Source organism: Otolemur garnettii, unplaced genomic scaffold (assembly GCF_000181295.1).
Source record: "Otolemur garnettii isolate 467f Iridium unplaced genomic scaffold, OtoGar3 scaffold00247, whole genome shotgun sequence".
NCBI lineage: Eukaryota > Metazoa > Chordata > Mammalia > Primates > Galagidae > Otolemur > Otolemur garnettii.
In genome coordinates this window covers 1,569,069-1,575,870 of record NW_003852642.1, presented here as the reverse complement: position 1 = coordinate 1,575,870, position 6,802 = coordinate 1,569,069, and positions in this window count along the sequence as shown.

Here is a 6,802-nt window from a genome sequence, read left to right as displayed (position 1 = left end):
AAAAAAAAAAAAAAAAAAAAAAAAATTAAGGGAGTAGCCAAACCTAAACTCTGTTCTTCCTCCAAATTTAGTATGATATGATAAGTAACCTATGATATTTATTCTTATTTAGTGTGATATATAATAAACCTAATTTATTATGCATAATAAATAAATTAAATATAGTCTGCTATTGACAGGCTACTAAGTTAAACTTTTAAAAATTATTTCTTATTTGTTTATTCAACACCTTAGAGTAAAATAAAATAACATAATTCATTTTTCAGAGATATCCAACAACTTAAATGCACCCATTTTCTCTAACTAAATATAAGAGTCATATACAGTCAATAAATAAGACAGCACTAATGGTAAAGGCAAAGTAGATATCAGTGGCTTAAAAGTTAAAAGATGTAAAAAGTAAAAAGAAAAATCACTAACCAAATAGTCAAATTCATTATATAGTAGAATTTGTTGTTGTTTTTTAATATTTACCTTGCAACACAAATGATTTGATATATTTGTATATATATGTACATATGTATCTGCCTAATATATTAATATGAAGTAGGATTAGAAACACATACTTCTGATAAATTTTCTTCTATTTATTTAAAGCAAAAAGTAATTTTCAACATTCTCCCAAACGTTATCAAAAAGACAAGGGTGATTATTTCACTGTTTATAATTTAGAAAACTAATATTACATTATTTTTGAAAAAGAAACTCAAAATGTAAAAGGTGTATGCAGTTGGAACAATTTTTTTGATTCTTGAAAAATTGCCAGCCCATCAGATCTGTCATGCTTTAAAAATGATTGAGTTAAAGATACCAAAAAAAAAAAAAAATTAAAAACCCATAGTCATAGGGGCTACATTTAGGCAAAACATGTAAAACAAGTGGAAGTGAATATTTAGTTTTTGGAAATTCACTCTGTAGACCATTTTTTGGTGGAATCCATTCATTTTTGAGCAGCTTGTGTATGATCACTAACTTAGAGTGGGCCTATCTAAAACACTTATGCAATCTAGTAGCCAATTCCCTGTCTTAGATCTCATCTGGACTTCTTCAGTCAAATTTTCATTTTTTCTATGTTTTCTTCTATTGACATGAAAAGAAAATCTCATATTTTAAAGACATTTGACTGGTAATTCTATGTACTATATGCTACAATCATTGTTAGAACAACTAATTCTTTTCCTTTTGTTCAGAATATTACAGGGGTACACAAGTTTTATTTGCACAGTTTGCTGTGTACAGACTGAGTCAAAGTGATAAGCATGCCCTTCACCCAGACCGTGTGCACTGTGCCTGTTAGGATTGAGGTCACCCATCTCCCTCCCCCCGCTTTATTTTTCCTTGAGTGTTACTTCTATGTGTGCAAGTGAATATTGATAGATCAGTTCCAATTTAGTGTTTAGGAACAACTGATTTTTAACACAAACACAAATAATGGTGAGCTAAAAAATTATTGATCCTTCGCAATATCAAATGTCCAGTTGGATGATTTCCTTTATACTTTTTTTTCTACATGTGTTCGAGACCGTGGCAATGTGAGATCAGTGTAGCTAGGAACTATACTGGAATTTTCAAATAAAAGTCTAAAGTACAAAACATGGTCAGAGAATGAACTGTTGTCGTAAGCTACACTTTTTCCAGTGCTTGATTGATCAGTATTATTGTGTATTATGAGATTATATTTAGAATGAGAAGAATAAGATTGTAATTTCAAGCTTCATATTTAGCTATGAGTATGGGAAGTTACTTCTTTTCTATGGAGCACAGTTCCTTCCCTTGAAAGTGAGATGATGCTTGGATTAGAGAAACCCTAAGTGTCTATCTCTATGTTTATTATTGTCATAATACCTAGTATCTCTGAAAACCGGTTTTCTATAAGTGAGGGAAAGTTTATTCTAAAGTGGCTTTTTGTTTTGAAATTTCAGATTAATATGAGGGCACAAATGATAAGGTTACATTGTTTCAGTTTGTTAGGTAAAGGACAAGTCATTTTTTGGACTTGACTGGTTAATTTCAAGAATGATAATACAATGAAAAAAGTTTTACTATAATCACTGCTGGTATAAAGGATATAATAAAAACTATTATCATACATCATGCTACCATGTTCCTAATGTCTATCTTTCTCCTTGAGGCATGAAAACATTATTTAGTAACAGAACTACAATGTATGAAGGTCATAAAATAATGAAGGGTAAAGGGTAATTAGTTTCTTGGTAAAACTAATGATGCCTCCCTGATACCACTCTCTTAACATAACCTGAAATCTCATATGCTTCCTGGATGCCAAGCCCTAGTTTGGCTCTTTCCTTCTACCTTTTCATGTTATTCACTAACTTCTCTAGCTCATTTGGCCTCACAAAGATTTAGCTCATCACAGTCATAGACAAATGTGGATCTTACAATGATTGCTTCATAGTACAATTTTGTGCAAATCCTTATTCATGAATCTAATTAAATTATCAGGCTAAACATAACTATGAATTCAGTCCTTTATAGAACTCTCAAATGCTAATCATGAATACCTCTTTCTATAGTGTTACACATTATTCAATAAAACGTTGGAGTAGGACTCAGGAGAAATGAGTTCTAATTTCAGCTCTACTATTGAGAAGCTAAGAGCACCTTGACATGCCATTTAAACTTTCCTAACTCCAGTTTCATCATCTTCAGAAACAGGGTTACTCATACTCTCCTATGGATCTTAAGGAGTTTATACATATATCTAGAAGATCCTCTGAGACCCAGAATTGATCAGGTTTTTTTCAGTGGTTCTTCTCCACCCTAACAAGGTGTGGACATTCATTTGTTCAATGAACATTTGCTGCTTACTTAATAAATTCCAGGACCTAAGTATAGAAAATGAACCATCTCTAAAGTCTCAAAGTCTACCAAAGGGAGCTCTCATGTTAAGGCATATATGTTTTAGGTTTATAACAGAATTACATGCACAGTACTTCTCTAAAACATTGGATAAACCACTACCTAGACAGTTTAAATATACTACATCAGTTTTTCATATATTTTAGTATCTGAAATAGAGAATTTTTGTGAGTAAAGTATAGCATTGTTAATACTTTCTCCAGGACAGCAGGCAAAAACCAAACCTGCCTTGGGCAAGAGGAACAGCTGGCCACATTATTTGTCTCAGTCCTCCTAGCAACCCCATGATGTAGTGTCACTGGCACCATTTTACAGATATGAAACACTGGAAGGTGAATCCAGGAACAATTTATTGAAAAAGTAGTGATTGATTTGTAATATGATACAGAAATGTGCACTTTCCAGGTAGGTCTGTGGGTTTTGGAGTTTGCTTTGCTAATGAGTATGTTATAGAAATCTCTCTGATAATCTCTCACATACTTAAATTAGTGACACGTCATTGAACTACATTTCAGCTTTATAACCAAATTCTCCCACTGGGTACCCAGGCCAAATTGGTCATGGACAAGCCCCATCATTTTTGATCCTTTATTCACCATTTTCTCCCTCAGGTATTCTCTATCTCATTTTCTTCTCTCTTTAATTTCTGGTCTATGTTTTAAAGACAACTCAGATACCCGCTTCTCCATAATGTCTCCCCTTGTCTCACAAGTAGATGTGCCATCTTTCTGGTATGAGCTACCAGAGCACTTTGTCTGCAATTCTTTTCTTTGGCATTTTCCCCCCCTGTAACACAGAATATTTGCATTTCTTTTATCTCCTTAAAAATGTAAACTCCATGTGATGAATTATACAGATTTTTATATTTTCCACCAGGTCTTAAAGCAAAGATTATAAAATTTTCACCTGAGGTCATAAAGCTCTAGAGTAGAAGAAGCTGAATTGAATCTCAGTTTTATCTCACTCTAACTTCTCTGCTCTTAATCATTTCTGCATCTATTTTTGCCTTTAGAGCCTCTAGTACAAGGATTATCAACTATGTGTTGATTTAAGGAAACATCAATTCGTATGCACATGTATTCTGCTATAGAGAACATGATGGTCTTGTTTACCATTCTTGAGTTTATTACTGGAAAAAATGTTTTAATATATGAAAAAGAAGATGGGCCTTTTCAAACATGAAGAATTTACTGACATCTTATTTGGGCAAGCTAATAAAAAAGATAAGACATAAAAATAGTCTTTATTAGTGAAGAGATTGAAATTCAGAGACATTAAAGGAATTATTTGAGGCAATAATTGGTGGAACTGGTACTAAGGCTGAGACATCCAACGTCTATCTACTTTTGTCTTGTCATTATCAGTTTATTGCAACACTTTACCAAAAACTGCATGGAAAAGAAAACATTTAGTGCTCTTACTTAGTTAGATAGCATTGATGCCATAATTATATATACTTAAGGTATAAATGAAGGGAAAATAGAAAGAATTAATGTTTATTAAGCACTTTTATGTGACATACTTAGAGATTGCAGCATCACCTTTGAAAAATGCTAAATGTAGCTGGGTACGGTGGTTCATGCCTGTGATCCTAGCACTCTGGAAGGGGGAGGCTGGAGGATCCTTTGAGCTCAGGAGTTCGATATCAGCCTGAGCAAGAATGAGACCCATCCAAAATTTTTCTCTCTTCTAATTATATTATATTTCCTTGGGTGTCATGACCTTCTCCAGCCTTCCACCAGCTTGCAAAAACCCTTATCATTGACTGGGCATGGCAGCTCATACCTGTAATCCTAGCATTTTGGGAGGCTGTGGGAGGAGGTTTGTTTGAGTCCAGGAGTTCAAGACCAGACTGCACAAAATAGTGCAACCCCATCTGTACAAAAATATAGAAAAATTAGTTGGTTGTGGTGGTGCCACCTTACAGTCCTAGCTACTCAGGAGGCAGAGCAGGAAGATCATGTGAGCCTAAGATTGTAGTAAGCTACCATGATGTACTGGCACTCCACCCTAGGCAATAGATGGAAGCAGGTAAATTATTTTTATAGAAATTACGACCTTGCTAAGATTAGACTTATGAGTTGCTCTTGGATTCTCAGAGTTCTAGGTTTTTCATTGAAGGCTGAAGAAAGCTAATATGCAAAGTTGATAAAACTTAGATTGGAATCTAAGTATTGTCAAGGCACCCTCCCTTTCTAACATTAGGCAGAGAATATCAAAGGTATCCAGTTAATATTAGGTAAAACCAGCCTTTTGACTAAAGGGTCCTTTCAAAAGTGTGGGGAAAGTCTTGATGATGTTGGACTGGGGAAAGATTTATGACAATGATTTTAGTGGCCAACTCAACAACAACAAAAATTAACAAATGAGACTTAATAAAGCTGAAAAGCTTCTGCCCAGCTAAGGACACAACAAGTAAAGCAAAAAGACAACCTTCAGAAGGGGAAAAGATATTTGCATGGTATCAATCTGACAAAGGGTTGATAACTAGAATCTACACAAAATTCAAACTAATCAACAAATTAAGTGCAAATAATCCCATCTACTACTGCACAAGTGATATGAATAGAACCTTCCCTGATGAAGACAGACAAGTGGCTAAGAAACATTTGAAAAAAGTGCTCATTGTCCCTGATGGTCAGAGAAATGCAAATCAAAACCACCCTGAGATATCATGTAACCCCTGTGAGAACGGCCCACATCACAAAGTCTCAAAGCTACAAATGCTAGAGTGGATGTGGAGAGAGGAGAAAACTCTTACACTGCTGGTGGGACTGCAAACTAATACAACCTTTTTGAGAGGAAGTATGGAGAATCCAAGAACTCAAATTAGACCTCTCATTAGATCCCATAATCCCATTACTAGGCATTTATCCAAAAGAAAAGAAAATCATTTTATCATAAGGACATATGTACTAGACTATTTATAGCAGCTCAATTTGCAGTCACTAAAATGTGGAAACAACATAAATGCCCACCAACCCAGGAATAGATCAACAAGTTATGCTTTATGTACACTATGGACTACTATTTAGCCCTTAAAAAATATGGAAATTTTACATCTTTTGTATCAACCTGGATGGAGCTGGAACACATTCTTCTTAGTAAAACATCACAAGAATGGAGAAGCAAGAATCCAATGCACTTAATTTTAATATGAAGCCAGTAGGTGATCTAATACATATCCACATAAGTGAAAAACCCAAATCAATTCAAGGTGGGAGGTAGGGAATGAGGGAGCTGGGAGCAGGGAGGATGGAAGGGGTTGAGGTGCTCCCACTTAAGGGGCACAATGTTATGGTGTATGGGACACCTCTTGGGGATGGTACACAATTATAAGAGAGACTTTACTTAACAAATGCAAACAGTGAAATTTACTTCTTTGTACCCTCAATTAACATGCAATGATAAAACCAAACCAAACCAAACAAAAATGTGTTTATGTCTATGCTCTCCAAAATCTGACATGTATAAGTTTGTACTAAATGTATAATATGCAGATCTCAGACTGAGTTAAGTCATCCCTCACACCAACAATTTTCTCCCACATTTTTAACTCCATTTCCTCTGACTTCTTTTCAGTATAGAAACATTTATAGCATTTGAATTTCACACTCATGACACAAAATAAATTTGCTTTAGAATGATTGACTCATTTCTTTCCCCTATCAAGTCTTGCCCCAAATTCTCATCAATGTTTAATTTCCAATCACTATGTAAATAAACTTTAAATTAAAAAAAAGAAACCCTAGGGCATTTTGCTCAGTGTGTCTTTTAAAAATATTAATTGAGTTAATGTTTCTTTCAGGTTATAGAATTGAAGTTTACAGATAAACCTTCAGAACTTAAGGTTCGTTCAGTGAGGTGATAATAACTTGGGAGTATTTATGGGAAAATTATTTTTTCTTTTATTTCCTGCTTT